This window comes from Anser cygnoides, chromosome 3 (genome assembly GCF_040182565.1).
Source record: "Anser cygnoides isolate HZ-2024a breed goose chromosome 3, Taihu_goose_T2T_genome, whole genome shotgun sequence".
NCBI classification, from domain to species: Eukaryota; Metazoa; Chordata; class Aves; order Anseriformes; family Anatidae; genus Anser; species Anser cygnoides.
The window spans coordinates 100,479,809-100,501,352 of record NC_089875.1 but is presented as its reverse complement, the minus strand read 5'-3'; positions in this window follow the sequence as shown (position 1 = coordinate 100,501,352).

Here is a 21,544-nt window from a genome sequence, read left to right as displayed (position 1 = left end):
ATTAATATACTTGAAGTGCTTACTTACACAACTGATGTCAGATATCAACGAGATCACTTCTATCACTAAATGCTGTTTCTTAGATTTGGCTTTAATTTCTTCGTAATGTGTTTTATTCATTTTTCACCACACACTCTGGCCTCTAGAAAATTATCTAAGGAAAACCATAATGAAGGAGTACTTACTGTTGTTTCCTCAAGGGTAAATCCCTTGTCTTAGTGATACTCTGCTCAGGGTTTTTCTCACCTGTCCAATATCTTTCACTTTGCAAAGATTTCCCAAAAGCTTCAGGGACTTTGTCAATACTTTTTGACAGGCCAAAGTGAAATAATGTTCAATTTGAAGTGCATGATGCAGCAAAAGAGACTTGCTGATTCATCTCCCCTGTAAATTATATTATTGTCATATATATTAGGAATGTCATTTCCATCTTGCTGTACCACCAAGATTGTTTCCATTCCTACCAAATAGAGATACTGTTATTTTATTTATTTATTTTTTAACTGAGAGAGAATCCTGTATTTGACCTTTCAGCTTCACTGCATGTTAATAAAAAAACATTCAATTTTCCTTCCAACTTTTGAGTTTTAATTAAATCCTCCTCCACCTGGCTTATCTTGCTATTCAGTTCCATTTCAAGAAATATGTTCATTTTATGTCTCCTGAAAATAGGGATCATCTTTCTTATCTTAATAACTCATCTTTCTAGTTTTTCTTTACTTATGCTATTTGAATAAACATTTCCAACTTGGAGAGGATGATAAATGTTGCTAAAATGGAAAAAGGGAGAGTAAATTGCATCCCCACCCACCATAAAATAGTGCTAATAATCTCTACAGCCATCCACATGATTTAAAGGTCCAAAAAGCCAATAGAAGCACTTATTTGCATCTAGAAGGTGCTAAATAAGGATTTACCCTTAGCATTTATTATAAAAGAAAGCACATGAGCGGAACTAATTGCAACACTTGACATAAAGTTTCGGCTTCTTGTTGAGTGTACAACTAGTGAATGTGCTTGACAGTTGCATAGGCCACTCTATAATGTAACTACACTATGAAGTAGTTGCACTGGTGAGGCAAGGTACACACAATTACTAGGGATAACTCCCAGAAACCTGAGCTGGCATAGATGAGCTTTGCCTGTGTTGCCTCAGTACTACCTTTCTTGTGGGTAATGGACTGTTGTTTCATTGAGGTCTGACCATGTGCTCTTTGAAATTAGTCAGAAGAATATACATGCTGGATCATGGGATTCAGCATGCACATCCCAACCAGGGACAACACATGATCAAGCTTTTCCTCTACCTCTTTTTCTAAAGTTTGAGGTCATCTGTCCCCTCAGAAGAATCCAGTCTTTCAGAATATTTTTGAAAACTTTTCCCCGTGTTTCATCATGAGTTTGTGAGTAAGCAAATGCATTCCCTTAGGAAGCTGGGTGGTGAAAGAGGAGACACAGGAGCCTCTAGAACAGTTTGATTTTATCTTTCTAAACAAGGCTGCCTCATAGCCCATCCAAATGAAATTTCTCTAAACTTTTGACTAAGCAACCAAAGTAAGGCAAACTTTCATAATGACAAAAACTGCAAATGAATCCCAATGATATTCCTGCCTCAGAAACTCTTTACATCTAAAGTAGGTCAAATTTACTATCTGATCAGAAAGAATTCTTTAACCTTTACATTTATTAACAGTGAATAGAAGATATTTTAAGGTGTTATCAATTCACTGATGCAGAATCCTACTGAAATGCATTTCCAAAATCAGCTAATCTTAATATCTTGTTGACCTTCTTGTGTTGAAACTAATCCCAGAATATCTGTTTCGTCATTAGTACATCGGTTACCAGGTCCTACAAATTGCTACCAATTCTTTTCTGCACTTTATTTTACTAGTCTTCTCTTCTGTCTAAAAAGCTCATAGGTTTAGATCTTTTTAATGTTAAATGTTATTGTTCTTTCTTAAATAAAATATTCAGTTTAAAAATCATCCTCGGACAGAAACACTGGCTGAAGCTAAGATATAAGTGGAATGTGACAAATTATATATTTTTAAATCAATCAGAAATAAAAATTACACTCTATACCATGAATATTTTTTAATTTTTGACATCAAGTTTCAAAAAAAAGTATGTATTTCTTGATGAATTTTTCTCTATATCAAGGATTCTTTAGTGCAGTGATATGATGTTACAAGGACACTAAAAGATGCAGGACAACTTTGTTGGAAAGAAGTTGAGCTAAATTTGCATTCTAAAGCTACCTTGCTGGAATCCTTGTGTCTTCCAAAGGATGACACCAACACAATTTCATATTCAAGGAATAAGATTTGGAAAAACAAACAAACAAACAAAGAAACAAAAAAAAAAAAAAAAGAAAATAAAGAGAGAGATGGAGAAAGGAAAGAAAAAGGAGAAAAGAAAGAAGAAAATAGAGAAAAAAGAAAATAAAAAAAGAAAATATAAAACAAGGATAAAAGAAAAAATAAAAAACGAGAAAAGAAAAAAGAAAAAAAGAGAAAAAAAGAAAAAAAAAGGAAAATTGATTTTGGTGGGGGAAGAAAATAAACTTGCCACATTGTGATGTGATGTGTGTTGTCTATAATTAACATTCCATAACATTTTTATTTTTTTTAATTGTGTTCAGAACTATCCAGTCATGTCCTAGGATTAGCTGTTGCTACAAATTAGTTGAAGCTTGGCTGTTTGTATACTCAGTGGTCTTGCCTTAAGTCCCACAGGTTGTGCTTTAAGCTTCAGTAGGTTTCAGCCCTGCTTCATCTTTGGCTTCTGCAAGATATTTCGTAGGATCAACTCTTATTTGTTACTCCTTTATGAGATGTGGCTCCTGGTATGCAAATCTTTTTGGAACAGATTCCAGGTATGAGAAATGATGGGGATAACAAGTCTGAATGGTTGGGTGTACTATGGCTGTGTGTAAACTGGATCTGTGTTTCCAAAAAGTGTTAAGACAGAAGTTATGACTTGCTCTGTTGTGCTGGCCAAGCACCAACCTGGTGTCTAGGTTGGTGAAATGGGATTTGTGTATAACAGTGAAAACAAAGTCACAAATGCTGGATCCCAACAACAGATGTAACAAGCAGCCAAGCTATGACAATGTAGGTATAGACAGATGCATACTACAGTTCAGCTCAAAACCACTTGTAAATGTATAACTTAGCCACCAAAACACTCACAGCAGACAGGCCATAGCATTTGCCTGGACACTGGATGCCTTCATAACATCCCTGTCATTATCAGAAAGACTTTATTTATTTATTTATTTATTTATTTATTTATTTATTTATTTATTTATTGGAAGATCCCTGTGGAAAACTAGGCATGCAAAACAACAGGGTTACTCTACCTTTTCATACACGGCTCATTATTTGTCTTGAAAAGACCCTCAAGGCCATTGTAACTCATACAACACTCCCTCCTAGGAAACTCACCCTCTCCATGAAGGATACTGGACCAAGCAAATCGGCCAACATTGTACATAGTCCCTGGGGACACTCATACATGCAGGCAGTGATAATACATGATTTCTGAATGATGAGTTTTTGCTTACACACCACTGGCGTGTGATATAAAGGCATCCAGCACTGCTTACGGGGAGGTATCTTGTTCACACAGCATGGCACAGTTGAGCCCAGAAGGACAACAAAGATGGGAAGACAGCAGCCAGAGTGGAAAAGTAATAGCACTGGAAAACATCCTGGGCATTTGGCACCACGAACATGCTCACACCCCAAGCCCCTTTCAACTCTTCATCGCACAGAACTGGGCAGAAGTGCTGGCAGATGTCTTCTTCATTTCCATTCCTAACACATAACTGGCACCCTTGGAGTAGGATAGCAGCGGGCCTATGCATGTTTTCTTCTGTGTTCTTGCCTTCTTGTATCCAGACTTCATGCTAGGGGAAATCTTATCTTGGAATGAATGCACTGGACTCATTTCTTTTCTTCACAACCCTAGAAGGATAAAGTCATAGGAATGTGCACCTGTATTACAGACACACAGGGAAAGGATCAGGGCCAGGACAAATGGATATCAAGACTTAAAAATTCCCTGGGCAGTTTCACTTCCTCAGCTCCCTGTTCCCAAGGCCTGTGAACGTAAGTGGCACACTCACCACAAAGCATCCCACTCTTTCTCACACTTTGCAACAGATGACTCTACTGCAGCCTTGCAATGTGGGCACAGGCAGGGTAGCTCTGAGCTCTCCTCCCCAAACTCGACTGAGAACTGCTGTGAACTCAGGCAGCTCTCAAATACCTGGTCCTCCTCTGGGAAAGGATCCTCACCTGTCCCCAGACAGCCAGGGAGAGCTGGGGTAGACGGCTGGCTGCAACAGCTTTTCCACTCACTGGTGGGAAACTCTTGCCATGTTGCGCACTGGAAAGAAAAGGCTGCTTCTGAATCATATATAGAATATTTTCTCAATATACCCTTATTATTGAAAGGCAATCTGAACAGAAACAGATACCCATCAAATAATCTATGTCTTCACTATAAAAAATATTAAAACTCCCTTAACTTTGTGCTGTGCTTAAACAAAAATGCACCATTACAATTGCTGAAGCAGAAAGGCAGAGCCTGGCAAAGTGGACAAAGAACTAAGATTGTTTCATATTTATATAGCATTCAGTCTATAGCTGTACATTTCAAATTAATACAAACATTTAAATATTCATCTTGATTTAAAGTAATTCTGAAAACAGGATAACATAACATGAAAAAATATTTCCCTTTAAGAGAAAATTAGATCAATTTCAGTAGCTATTTAACTGCTCATAGGTAAAAGTATCCTTCATGATATCATAAATGTGAAATGCATAAAGAAAAAATGAAGTTAGGCAATCTTTAGATAAGTGAGTCTAACTATCTTCAGTTGAGCTGAATAGCTGATTGCTACTCAGAAAAGAGAAAGAAAGAAAGAAAGAAAAAAGATTAAATATTTATGGAAGTCACTTGATTTCAACCTGAGCATTCAAATGGACTTATTTCACGGATCATGTTAAATAGATTTTCACTGAGTCTTCAAATCCTTTAGAGTGAGCAGAAGGAAATTTTACATATGTACAAAAGAATGCTTGTTCTTGCATATGAGAAGTGAGCAAACCTTCCTGCTTTTTGTTAGGAGTGGATAGGCCCAAACAGCCTGTTTTGTAAGTGTCTATTAATGAAAATAGTGGGATAGATGACCTCTCTTAAAGAAAATAACACTCTAGTGTGATGAAACAGAATAAAGCATCTTGTTAGCAAGTGAACTGGTTGTGTTTATAACAACCAGTATGTTAACATTTAAGAGTCTGTTATTTTTGCTCAACTAATCTAGCAGGAAGTGATTGATGAACAATTTTATTTCAGGGACATTGTGAAGCAAATAGCTCATATTAACACCTCTCCATTAAGAAGCCTGACCTGAATTGAAAATAATATATATGTTTCATGTGCACCTTTTACTGTCAAATTTTATGGACTGAAATGTATATATGCAGTAATGAAATGTACCTGCCATACAGTGAGATGAAGGTAAAGGCTATTCACTTTATTTTCTTCTTCTTTTTTTTTTTTTTCTTTTTTCCTATATACCCTGTTTGTTACTCGCTGATCAGTAGCTCATTTTGCTGATCTACATATAGTCCAAGAATTGAAATATATTTCTAACTGTGCCTAGATTAAGCTTTTGAATTTTTCAGTGCTTTTCTCCTTGAGCACAATACATAAGGACAGAGTTTTCAATAATCCTATTACTTGCTACAGAAATAGGCTAGTGCTAGTGGAGCGTCTGATGTTTTCAACTTCCAATTAGTGACTGCAGTTCCTGCATATAAATTTGCAGAGTAATTTAACTGCTGTTAAATTTATCAAACAAGAAGCAGAAACATTTCATACCTTCCAAGAAACCAGATTTTAAAGTTATTATGACTTATAAATGATATTATTTACTGAAATCTGCTTCTCCCATTACACGTTGCAAATTTAGAATACCTCGTGCTTCCTGAAGATAAATTCTTTTCTAAAATGACTATGAAATCAGCTAGAACACCTTAGATGATAGTTTAAACTGTTTTTCATTTCTCTATTTGAATTTACGTGTCTGCATATCAGCATAACAGATCGCGCTAATATTTTTTCTTCCAATGGGATTTGAGTTCTTTCTGAAATTACATAGCTTAATTTATGCCTAGAACTTGGCAAGTATAGAGCACTTTAAAACTCTCCCATCCTTTCTCTCAGACACTCACAGACCTAATTTCTTAGAAAGAAGACATAAAGCAAGAGCCCTTGGTTATTCCTAAGTGTACACATCAGTCTGGGGTGACAAAACCAAATCTGTAAAAACAGAACCACCCCATTTATAAAATTAATTATCTGAGTGTGGAACACCTTGTGCTTTTGGAAGTGTCCCTGCTAACTCAGGAGGGATGATTTTTTGATCAGTTCATTAAGATAAACACATAACAAGCAAGCAAAAACAAACCAAAAAAAAAAAAAAAAGCAAGCAAACACACAAAACCCACCACAGTTCTTCCTCAAAGGACAAAATGTAAGGAAAAAAAAAAAAGTTGCAAACATAATGAACATCTTGGTAGGTGCGTTGTTTAGCATTTGGATTATATAAGTGTTTTGCTAAAGCAATAGTCATAGGAGACTTCATAGTGCTTGCAACCAACAGCTGATCAATTAAAAGAATGGGCTAAGCAGGGAAGAAGGTTGGTACAAAGTTTGCAGTCCTGACAGAGGGGAATAATGGAGAGAAGTTTGGTAAATACACGGAGATACTTCGTCTGTGTGATACAGGGCAAGGACATTGATTTCAGAATGTAGTTTGGATTAAGGTTCAGAAAAGTTTGAAAAACAGGGAAAATCTCTTCAGTAACTGTTTTAATTAGTGTGACTTGTTTCCACCTTTGTACAAAAAGAGAGTCAGAACCAAATAAACTTTGTATTGGCATACAGGCTACTGCTTTTTGTCTATGCCCCGTTGTGGGCATTTGCATGATCTCTTGTCAGAGAAAGTGTGTTACGAATATACCTTGAAGAATAACATGTCTGAGACTTTGCCATTTGTGGTGGGCTAGCCTTGGCTAACAGCAAAACTCCCACCCATCTACTTGCTCAGACACCCTCAGCACGATGGGGGGCAAAGAGAAGGAGGAACAGGAACAAGAAAGCTCACATGTTGAGGTACAGACCGAGAGATCATTTACCGGTTAGTGTCATGGGCACATGGGCACTTGTGAAAAATAATTTAATATAAATAAAAATAATTATTCAATTAAATAACCAGATTTAGGTAGTGAGAAACAAAAAGACAAACATTAAAACAACGTATTTCCATCCCATTTCCTGATTTCTTTCAGTTCTGGAAGCTGTGACACTATTAAGTCCCTTTTTTACTTCTTTTCAAGGGAGTACTGAATTGTTAATATTGCCTTTAATAGGATCACAACTACTGTTGTTCTATCCTGAGATACTGTCTGTGACTCTGTCTCACACATCTTGTACATGCAGAGCCCAGTGATATTAACTCTCATCTTGTATATGGGTAAACAAACAAAATGTGTGTTTTGTTTTTGTATTATTATTATTGTTGTTGTTGTTATTATTTTGTTTGGGGTTCAGTTTCTCTTTGTTCACCTCTACTGCCTTTCCCTGAGACAGCAATCACTGCTGACAGCTAAAGACTAGAGAGAAGACAGTAATGACTGTTGGCAGATGCTTTGAAATGGAGGTCCTGGTCCTGGTCCTGGAGGTATCCAGGTCCTGGATACCTGGTTTCAGAAATGATTGGTTATTGGAGCACTTCTTCTTTCCCACTCATTTCCCAGTCTGTACCTGTGTACAAGCTTTACTCCATCCCAGGTACAGAACCCAGAATTTTCCTTTCTTGAACTTCATGACATTGATGGTTGTCCATTATCTGTCCCATCTTTTCTAAATTTATTGCTTAGTCTAGCTAAACTGCTTGGGCAGTGAGCATATTAAGCTCATGAATTAACTCTTAATTCCCCTTGGTATTCCTGGATAGATGATACTGTGGCCTTAGATTCTGTGCAAAAAGTTAACCTTTGACTAGCTACTTGCCACATGTGTACTCCAATAAGTACTATAGGCAAATTGCTGAAAACATTATTTTTAAGTCCGCTACTGCATTTTTGAATCCTTGTGAATAATAGACAAGACACCTGTATTTTTTAAGCAATAGTGTGAAGTATGTGGATCTTTAACTCAGTCAAACCTATAATGTTATAGTATATAGTCATACCTATAGTGTCAAGTATAAAATATTTCTTTCACCCCCTCACTTAGACTGTTTTGTAGCATTTTTCTAATGCTTTCAAGCAATGATTATATTTCAGTCAATTATAGTTGCTCTTCAGTGATTGCTGAATAATACTTTTCTATAGATGTTCTGAAAGAGGACACAGACATTGGATGTCTTTCTAAAATTTAGTGCAATTTTGTGTTCATTTGTTTGGAATTACTACAGAATTACTTTCTCCCTGTGAAGGTGCCATAACCCATTTGCACATCTGATACATGTAATGGACAAGGTCTGAGAGGTATAGAGGTTTGTGCATCATGCAGCCCAAAGACCAACATAGATTCTGCATTGAAAAAATAAGCCACCAAAGAATATTCTCGCCATGCCAAAAAAAAATCCTTGTTTAGTTTATCTGAAGTCTCAGAAAAGCAGGCAAAGAATCTTTCCTACTTCAGCTTGGCTCACTGAGGTTTTATCTTCCTGCTGATCATTTTATTCTGCTGAGCAGCTCCATAGTTTTGACTTGCACTTCTGACAGGTTGTGACACCTGGAATCTGACAACATCCTGTCTGCTCATGGGGTGTTGGAGAAATTTACTGCATATTTACTGTAGAAGCAGAAAATGCCCATGTATGGGCATCATAGAATAGATGGTAACTGTAATTGTGTTCCCAAGCTTATGCAGTGATAATTATTCATCTGCTTATACTGTTTGTAAACTTACATTAGTCTTTGAATTAGTTAAGTTCTGCAAAACTGAGGAAATACTGAGTTGGAACTTATGTCTAGAAAGATAAGGGGGAGGGAGGAGGTGATAGCCCTGTTTTACTCCTTTCTTTGCTTATGACACAGGAAAATCTGGGGTGTCTTATCAAAACTGCTCAGTTTCAGTCATGAATATGTAAGAGTTTCATCCATCTGTCCAGAATTCCTGACAACAGCCTCAGTTCACACTGGTTCTCTGCCACTCACAAACTACCTTCAGACTCACTCTGAAATGCAATAAGCAGAAATTATTTTATGAAATAAGGTACTTGCATCCTTTAATCTCTATCTTTTCATCAGTATGATGAGTATTTAAGTGAGATTTTATTGTCCTTTGAATTAATAGCTGAATTTAAATTTAGATTCAGGAAAGAATGCAAACAACTTTTTTCTATGGACGCAGATATTTTGCATACAGAATAATGATGATTATCCAGTCAATGGATACTGGCCACTCTAAATCTCCTCTCTTCTTCAAAACATGGTTCAGAAATCTTAAATCCCTGTACCAGCCAAGTAGACAGATCTGATAGCTTCAAAGAAGGTTGATTAACATATCAACCTTGATGGGTCTTTGGGACAAAAAACAAAGTACCTGCTTGCCTTATTAAAACTGGGAACCCAGACATCTAGGAAACTCTTCATTAGTCAAAAACTATCTAAGATACTGATTGTCAGTTGATTGTCAGCCTGGAAAAGTACCACCCTCACTAGCAGAATAAAACAAAATCTTTCTAATAGGATTGACCTTCGTATGCTATTGGCAAGTGACACTAGCTTCAGGATGCAGAAATCCTTGTGGAAGATGTCTCAAGGGAAAAGCTATTTTGAAGCTAACCAGTAATGAGAATTTTCCTCAGTAAATCACTAGTAAATTAGCTGCTTTGAAAAGACTGCATTTAACATCAATAGCACAGAAAGCTATTTGAGAACACTTTTTCAAGCACTGAATCAGTCACTAGGACTTTCAGAGGCATATCAATGCTCATTTTGAATGTTGAAATGTTTTGGAAGACATGGAGTATATCTTTGAGTGTTTTAAATAAAAACAAACAAACAAACAAACAACAACTTAGCTGGAGATACATTTCTATAGTAAGGATGTCAATGAATGGGATCATCCATTAAAAATGCCATCCCAGTGAAGCTGCTGCAGCTGGAACTGCAATAATCAAAGGGATTGCTGGTTTAACATTGACATCTTTTACCATGTGTTCACATGTCACTGTCTAAGAGGATTTCACCCAGTTTCATTGACAGATCATTAAATGATTTTTTTTGTAACTTTCTGAACTCTTGATTAAATAGGAATAGAACTTTAAATATCCCCAAACTTAAAAATCTAAAACTATCCCTCTCCATTTTAATATCTGTTATTTTTAATAACAAAGTTTATAATTGTGTGTCATTTTATCCTATGGTATTTAGAGCCAGTTATTCAACACTCTACCATGCTGCCCACTGACATGGCAGGAAGTGGTAAAAGAGACAACACATGGGAAGTGCTTTTAAGGAAAAGGAGCAGGAAGAGAATAAACTATTTTCATAGCATTCATGGTGGAGGAAAGTATATGGTATAAGATACTTAAAACTTCTTTTTGTTTTCTGAAAAGAAAGGAAAAAGAATCTAAGCACATCTGCTTTGATGGGATCCAACAGTTGAAATTGCATACTTATTGCTCTCACAAGGCTGTTCCCTACTCTGAGCAAAGTGGTTCTATAAGTGGCTGCTGTCGAACGTGATAGTCTTTCAGGATGACCACTGCATATTTAGACTTTAAAATTTCTCTGGGGGATTAGACATGTAGTTCATACAAGCAATGGGCATGCATACAGTAAGTATGTACAGGGAGCAAGAATTCCAGAAAGAGGGCACATAGTTGCCTGATAAAATCCCCAGGGGATTTTCTAATGTAGTGCAACCTATGGGTCATTTATTTAAATTCTTATTCTCATAAACAACAATGGTACACCCAAATAAAGGAGCATAAACCACTAGACCAGACTGCCTTTATATTGAGTATTGGAATGAAGTCACTACACACTGATATGTCAATTTAGCTGGTTTCATTCCCATCACAGAATTATAGTAATTTTTAATCACAGTGTCCTTTGAATAGTTCCATCTGTAGAGGGTCTTTCAGTCACCATGATTTGAGTGTGCTGACTCTTTGGTGTGGAAGGAAACCAAAGCATCCAGATATGTTGCAGTACTCCAGAACTCTCTCTGGCCTCAATGAAGGAAGATTATAAGTAGATGGGGAGCACATACATGTAGTAAATCATTGAAAATGTGTAGCAGTTTTTTATTCTGCTGAACCTCTGAGCAAACAGGTAATTTAATTAATACCTTTTCAATAGAGTAGAAACAGAGAAAGTATGACTTCAGAAAATTGTTTTACCCTATGCCTTTCATATCTAGTTCATTGAAGTCTGAATTAGGTCACCAAGGTCCATAAGGCATTAGTATTCAGTTACGTAAATTAAGCTTATAGTCTAATTTCCATTCCCAGTGAGCACAGAAGCTTATACTAACTGTTGCTGATGAAATGGTTTAGTGTCTTGAGGGTTTGAGTCTCCACTTTGTTCCCAGAAAGGCATTTTTATCAACAATTAATATGTGAGTTAAAACTTGTGGCAATAATAAGGTTTTACTAGACATTTTCTGGTCAGGAGATACATGGAGCATGTCAAGAACTTATGTGAGGTAGTTTTAATGGATTTATCCTGTATATCCAGAATTAAGTGAGATGCATAAAAATCTGTTTGTAAAACCATCAAAACGGAGTGAGAGTGCCTAGGGATGATTAGGATTTAAACATGGTTCCCAGACATCTAAAACCTGGTGACAATAACCAGCAATCACTTGAAAAGAGTAAACTTAACTCAAAAAGACAAATGCAGTTCTCCCTTTAAGTTTGCTCCTCATTATGAGTGTGACAGGTTATATTACACAGTCCTAACTTATATAAACAGCTAAATATAGGATTGTGGAAAAAAAAAGATGAAAATCATCTGAAAATATATAATCTTAGCAGCCAGTGCCCCTTAGGAAAATTTGACTGTTCAATATCATAAAAATGGTTACCAAAATCTTTACACAGAAGATACCATTGGAAAACCCTGATTGTCCAAAAGCATTTATGGTGAACACAAACTCAAGTAGGGAATATGGTATTTGACAGTCTATTGGCCTGAACAGAAGAAAACATAGAATGGGATCTCTGCATTGGAGAGGCAAAAGGTAGTGATGCTGAACCTGCTTATGGGTAGTTGAATGATCAAAAAGGGGATAAGAGGGAGTGAGACAGTGAACAGATAACCAGTAAGGAAATCCAGTAATAAAAGATCAGAATCATATTGGAGTCTGAGTAACTAGCACACATAGTATTATAATCACTCCCAGTATCTGGTAATAAAAATGCAGAGGGTGAGCATTAGGGTGTACACTCGCAAAATCAGAATGAAAGGTAGTTGGTCTGTAAAAGGCCTGGGTCATCCTTACAATGATTTGTAGATAACATGTTATCCTAACAACTGAAAGGAAGAGGTATTGTATATCAAATAAAACTGGAGTATGACTAAATGAGAATAAAAAAGTCAGGCTACAAGTAATGTCAAGCTAAATAGTATGGGCAAGTGGGACTGTAATGTCATGTAAATCATGGAACAAGATCCCTTAGGAGAGGAAACATGCCCCTAAGGAAGAGGTACACAGCTACTACTGACACTAGAACTTGCAGAGTCCAGTAATTAGATCCTTTTTTTGCAAAAACACTTCACTTCTTAAGTCATCTGTGCCAGAGATCTTATATGTGTAATAGATGTGATCTTACAGTTTACTAAGCAGGCATTCCTTGGCTAGGTTTATAAATGAATGAACCAACATTTCTGGGGGAAGGTGATGACTGTAAATTTCAAATACTACCTTGTCAGGGTTAATGATCTACGTATTTATGGAGGCTCTAATTCTTTAACCTGCTGGAATTGCTAAAACAGAGCTGTGAAGGATGGAGGCTGTTTAGGTACAGTACAGCGATGCCTTTAGCTCCAGAATAAACAGAGCCCAGTGTAGCAGAGTGCAATCAATCACTGTGGCGTGTCATAGAGAAACACAGGTGCTACAAGGGGTCTGTTTGCTGAACAGCGAGATTTCTGTTATGTCACTATAAGATGCAGACAGTTACACAAAAGGACTACACTGCATTAGGAGACAATGTTGTGTTCTTCCCTGCAGATGCAGAGAGTTGGATAAAGCAAATGTGAAGGATGCTCCTGTGACAGAGAAAGCTGTTGCTTTTCAGCTCAAATTTAAACTAATTTAGGTATGTATGACTTCTAATGTCCAAAAATTTTATCTCTAACAAAGGAGAAATCTTTCAGTGGTTTTATTCTTCAAGAATGTTGGGATATTACTGGTCACCTCCAGATTCCTTTATGACTCCTTCCTACTAAGTGTGAGTACTAAATGTGATCTTTCTGCCATTAGAGATATTCCTGCCTCGGGCTCTAATCAGACCCATGCATACTTGTAAAGGCAAAATCTTTGAAAGGGAAACAGACTGAAAGATATCTTGGCCTCTGACAGTAATGTAGGAGAAGGTAAAATATATTTTGAAGATAGTTATAAAAGTTTTTTTTTTTTTTTTTTTAACCAGTGTGTTAAAGATTGAAATGGAAAGAGATTTTCCATGGAAGGGTTGGAACAAGAAATACATTTCTATCAAAGAAAAGGTTACTGAGAACATATTTGCAAGCAACCCTAGGAAATTTTAGAGAGAATTAAATCCAGTGAAATTGGTAACCAATTTAGCCCTTGCTGAGAGTTCTGAACAGAGGATAGACAAAAACTTATATTTTCAGTCAGACTGCTTGGCCCTATGTGAGTAATAAACCAAAATTTCCTGTGTGGTGCCTCAGTCAGAGTCCCTGATTGAGAGCCTCTGGTGACTGAGCTGCTTCCCAGACTTAACAATGGCAGTAAGAACAGAGAGAACACACACTGTAAGAACAACACTCTGTAGGTGAAGGCCATGACAGTACTTGTTTTGGGTGCTTTTAAGGCTCATCACGAAGTGTCATGCAACATCCATTAGACCTAGTCTTGTCCTGACATCTTCTGCAATCGCTTTTTGAGACTATCAGGAGATCTTATTGTTAGGGAAGTGTCTATTCTTGCAATAGAAATGGTGTGGACTAGCTCATTTATGGGCAAGAAATAGAAAAGTCCCACCTAAACATTTTTGTTTCTGCATTTTATATGGAAGTTTCATTGTCATACTGCACTGTGGGGGCAGTGTCATCTCTCAATTTTTCACAAAGATGCTATTAGCCCATTGTGTTCCCAGTAATAGAAGCCACTCTCTGACCAAAACAAGTAAGGGAGTTTGTGGCATGTAGTGCTTCTGATCTTCTACCTGAAAAGCTCGAAGACTGCCCCAATGTGTTTCAGCACACATAACTTACCTTTTCCTCAAGGAAAGCCACTATTAGCAAAACCTTCCTGATTTACTAGGAATACTAGGAAGAGAGCAGAGGAACAAATATTATTTCTCCTTTGATATCAGATTACTTCTTCTTTGATATCTGGTTCCAGATCACCCATAAGAAAGGGCCATGAGCATAGTTTTCTTAGGAAGAAAAAAAAAAAAAAAAAGCATGCAAATGCAACATTATGTATGCAGAACTAGGTTCTATGTACAATCAAGATATAGCTGTGTGTACACCCAAATACTGGAGCAGGGAAAATTCTGAGGTTTTCTGGTTTAAAAATAACTATAATGTCTTGTTGTCTTAACCTGTTCTTTTCCATTTGCTACTTAATATACTGTCTAAGCCTTCTGTCTGTTGGAAGTCTGCTTCCTTAGAAGTGCTAACCCCACTACAACACTGTGGTTATCCTTTAAGAATCCTTTAACTTCAGTAAATGTCACCTCTCTCGGTAGGCTTTTTTTTTTTATTATTTTTATTTTTTTTCCTGGGGCCGTGTGTGGGAGGAATAATAAAGCATTGGAAAAATACAGTGTTCTTGCAAAAATGAAAAGGAATGATTGGAGCTGAAACACTGACGCTGACTTTTAGAGAGAATACATAGACCTTTTCATTACCAGCAGGTAGTACCAGTAAATAAATCCTTAGGTAAGAACAGTGGTCTGAACTTTTGTTCTGCATGTTTGTATTTAACTTCACTGTGCAGACAATAATCTTTGTAGCAAAAAATATGCCAAAGTTAATGAGTATTTTTGAGTATATGTATACCATCAGCTGTTTATACATTCTGGGAAGGGCATTCTCATCTATGAGTGCTACACTGTAAACATATATTTGCTGAGAGGACAACATAATCTACCTGTGCTCCAAGGACATACAAGTTTTACATAATGCGTTGCCGGTTACTGGTAGGAAAATATCACATTGTTGCCTTGGGAACATACTGATAATCTACCCTGGCACCCTGATAATCTACCTGGAAAAGGCAGCCACACAGTGCTGTGAATCCCAAATGTACACCCACCTTTCCTCTCAGTAGAATCCGGAGCATGTGATGAAATGGGAAGATACGAATTTTGCCTGGATCTCATCCTACAATGCTATCAAGATACAGCCATAATAGACTGTTGAACATGAAAAATCAGAAGCACTTCAATAACTAGACATGTAGATGTTGCCATGTGTTTTTAGTCTCATTCCAGCTGGTTTATACTGTTAAGTGAGCTGCATCCTCCAGCCACTCTGCCTCAGGACTGCTTCTGCCCCGCTCCTTGTGTCCAGCCCAGTGTCTGGGGACCTGAAATCTTTCCCAGACTGGGGGATGCAGCTGCTGCTTTCTATTTTGCAGGTGCGACCAGTAGAAAAGCTGAAAAAGTATCCCAAAGACATACAAACATACTTAGAAAAAACAGGACACTAACCTGACCAGACACACAGGCTGCCCCAGCTTCCTTTAAAAGGACTCGCATAATATGTAGGCATAGGTAGCTCAGACCCCTTCCTCCTCTCTATATGGTAGAGAGAGAAGTTCACTAGTGAAGGCACACACAGAGCACACTCTAGGTTCACAAGCACTACACATTCACTGAGTATAGCCCCTCTGTCCTCCTGGCACCCCTGCCTAGATCCTTGACCTCTATCTGTCTCATGGACTTGGTGCCGGTGAGTCCAGCTTGAAGTTCATTGCAAGCGTGCACCCACTCATGCACTTGTCCCTCGTGCACACCATGTTCCCAAGTTCCCTGGGGCTCTATACCCCAGTCCAGACCCCAGGCTCCTACCAGTCACCTTCTAGTCCAGCTTAAAGTTTGCTAGCAAATACACACACACACACCATGCATAGCAGGCTTGGGAAGACACAGACTCGCCTCCCCCAGCAGCTGGCACTAGCTCACAAGTTTGGTGAGCCCCAAACTCACCTCACTCACTCTCGTCTTCCCCAGTAGCTGGTTTGAGAACACACACTGCTCCCACTCCAGTGGCAGGGAGCGGAAGAACCCTGCTTGCTCCAGTAGCTGATGCTGGGACCCCGCTCGCTCCATTAGTGGGCACCACAGGCTGGGGGCGCCTATGCCTCTGGACAGGCTTGAGAGGTAGACCCATGCAAATACTGCATTCAGCTCTGGGGATGAACATGGACCTGTTGGAGTGAGTCCAAAGGAGGGCTGTGAGGATGATCAAAGGGCTGGAGCCACTTCTCGTATGAAGAGAGGCTGAGAGGGTTGGGTTTATTCAGCCTGGAGAAGAGAAGGCTCTGGGGAGACCTTACAGCAGCCTTCCAGTACCTTAAGGGGGCCTACAAGAAAGCTGGGGAGGGACTTTGTCAGGGTGTGTAGTGATAGGACAGGGGGTAATGGCTTTAACTAAGAGAGGGTAGATTTAGATTAGCTATTAGCAAGAATTTTTTATTGTGAAGAAGGTGTGGCAATGGAATAGGTTGCCCATTTTTTAAAGTGGAGTTTAAATACAATACACTAATCTTGCAATTTTTTTAAATGTATTTATTCATTTAAAATATTTAAAGAGAATAAAGGAGCTTATACACTCACTTTTATTTTAACAAAAAATGGCCCGTTTACACATTTTATTTCTCTAGAGCCATAATTCAAACAGAAGATTAAAATGCAGTATTTTAGGTGTCTTGTCTTTGACAAATACAGTAAAAACAGAAGTCTTTGATAATTAAACCACTGCAAGGCTAACTATCATTTGAATAAAGTGAATGAAATAAAGCAGAAAACATGAAATGAAATGGAAAACGTGATATTGGCTGAGACAGAATAAATCCCTTCAGAACAAGTCATACTTTACCTTGAGCTTTGCTGTTTAGTGCAACACAACTCTGATCAAAAGCACTGTGGTAATAAAAATAATAACTAAAAGCAGTGAGCCATAAAAACTCTTAAGTTTATAACAATGAACATAAGAACAGATGTACTAGGTCCAGACAAAGTCCATCTAGCACAGTGTTCTTTCTCCCACAGTGGCCAAAAATGGGTGTCTAGAAAAGAGTATAAGAACAGAACAAGGATACTCCTCAACATTTTACTCTACTAAACTAAATTTCAACCTGCAATCTTTTAAAGCATAATGCTTGTGTCCAGCTTTTTAATGTCCAAGAAAGACATTTGTAAACTGGTGTCCAGCAGAGTGCCACTAAAACTGGTAGAGAGATGGACCATATAACAGGAAAGATATTGGAGAGGCTGGGTTTGTTCTGTTTGTGAAGGATGACTTGTACCTAGTAACCTAATGGGGACTTAGAAGACAAAGGAGTCAGATTCCTCTCAGAGATTCATAGCCAACTAATAATAGTCAAAAGTCACAACTTATAGTGAGGCAAATTCCAAGCAGATATATAGAAAGTACTTTTACAGTAATTGTTTAAGCACTGGAACAGTTTGCTCAGAGTGGTTTTGGGATTTTCATCCTCAGGTCTGAGGAACCTGTACTAACTTTGAAGTTAGCTCTGCTCCTAGCAGAAAGTTGAAAGAGATGACCTTCGGTGGTCCTTTCCAATGTAAATTGTGCAGTGATTCCATGGCTGTATGACTGCCTGAGCTGGATGTAGTTTCCATGTAGTTAACAACCCACAGTTGATTTATCTACTGAATTTGTGCAGTTTTCCTTTGGATCTGTGTAATTTTCAGCATTCACAAAATGCTTTGTTAAGGACTTCCACTTGCTTGAAGAAGACCTTTGGCTGGCTTTTAACTCTTTCCCAGATGGTTTTCTCTGGTTTCCATTGTTCCTATTCTGAAAGGGAAAAGAAACAATCAAACACTATCCACTCTGTGCTGCTAGTGATTGTATGGACTTGTATTCAACTTTTTTTTTTTTCTTCTTCAGACTGAAGTTTCTTAGTGTAGTCATGATCTTGAAAAGAATGGTCAACCTTGATATAGTTATCAGATATCAGTATCTCTATGAAATAGCTTCCTCATGGTACTTTCAGAATAATAATTGTTTGTAGTTGTATAATCGATGTATAGGTGTTGTATAATCTGTACTACCTGCTTAAGACCACAAATACATATGTCAGCAGTTCTTTGTAGGGTTCTTAAGAATGGTAACAGCAATGCAGGATTGGCTGCCTTTTACATTCATCTTGGAAATAAAGTCCAGCTCCTTTCACTTTAATACCGAAGTGTGAAAAACATTAACTTTTGTGACAGCTCTTCATCACCCTCTTTATTTGTCAATGCTAAATAGCACTTTGATCTGCCAGCAGTTGCACTGAAAGTAGTACTGAGTAAGCTAAATAAAGGTGGTAGAATATGAATACAAGGAACGGTTCTACTCTCTTTTCAATCTGAAAGAGTTGACATTGAGTAAGGAGAAGGAAACTTAATTCTTTTAATACTATGGTCTGTACTACCTAGCCAAATAAATATTTTGCTATCTTTGCAAGAGGGCTTATCAGAAAGAAAAACTGTGTTTTCATAGAAGGACTGATTCAGCACCACTGATTCCAGCACCAACATATCCAACCTCTGTGCCTTGTCCATCAAGAAACCCATGGCAATGTTACTCAAACTATATGGATTTTCTGCAGGAATATTTAACCAACCTTTCAATTAATTTCAGACGGAATTTTTATTTGTATGTTTATCTCTCAGTCTGATACACTATTCTCAGTCATTTTAACTGTCTGTGACTTTTTCTTCACATATTGTGAAGAATATTCACATATTTCTTTACATATTGTTAGATCATTGCTGGTTCATTCAAATGTGCTTTTATTGGTCTGTTTTCTATCAGTTTTAGAGTTTACTCTAAAAAGGTTATTGTAACATGCCTATAAGGAAAACAGCATTGCTATTATATTTTCACAATGTATGGTTAATATCTTACTAAATTTTCAAAACTCATTTGTTCTTATTCCTAGCTTCTGTGAAGACAGTTCACTGATTTATGCAAATATACAGAAGCCCAGATTCCTCCTTCATAACATTTAAATGAAATGCATAATTTAAGGACTTAGTCACCCTAGACTCTTTCTGTAGTCAGTAGAAGAAGGAAGTCTCTAGAAGGTTCTCTAGCCCTTCCAAGACCTGTATTTTATTCCAGAAGTCACAAATAATGACTAATAATGAACAGGAGTTATCTTGCCTGTGTTTTTCTCTTCTATGCAAGTACATGGACAGCCAATGCACTAAAATTTTCATAGAGTTGGAAATTCTAAAATTTTCATCCTGAGTTGGAAGAGACCCACAAGGATTATCAAGTCCAACTCCTGACTCCACACAGGACCACCCAAAAATCAGATCCTATGTCTGAGAGCATTGTCCAAACTCTTCTTGAACTCCAGTGAGCTCGGTGCCGTGACCACTGCCCCAGGGAGACTGTCCCAGTGCCTGATCACCCTCTTGGTGAAGAACCTTCTCCTAACACCCAGCCTGACCCTCCCCTGTTCCAGCTCCATGCTGTTCTTCGGGTCCTGTCGCTATCCCCAGAGAGCAGAGCTCAGCGCCTGCTCCTCCTCTCCCCTTGAGGAAGCTGCAGGCCACCATGAGGCCTCCCCTCAGTTTCCTCTTTTCTGGGCTGAACAATCCAAGTGACTTAAGCTGCTCCTCATACATCTTCTCTAGTTCCTTCACCATCTTTGTTGCCCTCCTTTGAACACTCTCTAATAGTTTTATGTCCTTTTTATACTGTGGTGCCCAGAACTGCACACAGTACTCAAGGTGAGGCTGCGCCAGCACAGAGTGGAGTGGGCTTTACACAAAGTCTTTGAGATGTTATTGTAAAGACATCCACTTCTGGAGTATACAATAAACTGCACTGATCTAGGATTTTGACATATTATTTTCCAGAACTTCTATAGTCATGGTGGATAGACTTCATCTACCTACATCTATACTCACCTATATCTGAGACAGTCACCTTAGTCTCCCTTTATAGTTAATTGAGAGAAACAGTAATTTTTAAAATGTGATGATTCATGAAAATGTTTTTTTTCTTTTTTCTTGGTGTATTATTAGCTAGATTGATGCTATTTATTTTAGTTTTGCTGCTTTGTTCTGAATCAGTAGAGACTAGCCATATTTGAAGATATGTGAGTCAAAATGGTCCGTTGCCCTGAGATGTTGGAAGAATCCTTTGTGTAAAAAAAAAAAACGTTGCTCACTTATTCAGGATTACAGATTTATCCAGATTTAAGGTTGGTTCTCTTCAGGTCAGAATTGCTTGCTTCTCACAGATTTTCTTCTTATGTAGAATGGAGCAAAGCTAGTCTGTAGATACCATCTGATGTATCTTTCAGAGGAGTCAGTTTATGAACCTTGGAAACAGAGACTGGGGCATTGATCTTCTCCAATCTCTACATATGATATACAAATCAGCTTTTATGCTGATTTAGACACATAAATAATTAAAATATTTGTAAAATAATAATCTCGGTATAAGATCTTCCATGATATAACAATATATGGATATTCATTTTGATAAAACGATGAAAGACAATTCTTAAAGAGCTATTACAAGCGAAAATTATGAATATTTTAGAAACTTGTAATGAGATACAGAAAAGAATCCTGGAATTTAATTTGTATTGATGTAAGCATACTGTAATTACAGTTACAAAATATAAAACATGTTTAGACACATAGCAACTTCTCTCTCCATCTCAAAATTTAGCACAATCATTTATATTTCACTAAGATGACCACCTCTTTCCAAGAACAGCTCATAAAAAAAAAACTTTTATGATGGGATTTTTCTTTGGAAGGGAGAGTACCCTATGGTAAAATATACAACAGGTCCTTAGCACAGGAATGAAGACTTATAATTATCAGGCATTTCTTTATACTTATTCATTTACTTAGATCACATTATAAAATTAAATCCTTCAAAGTTTATATTTTTTACACAGTCTCATATTTTTAAGTGCAATAATATGCAATGTATGTATGAGCTATTTAAAATAATATATTCAGCCCCTATTTATAATAAAATGGCAATCGTTTTTTCAAATAAATATAAAAAACCCTCAATCTTGCCACAAAAAAAAA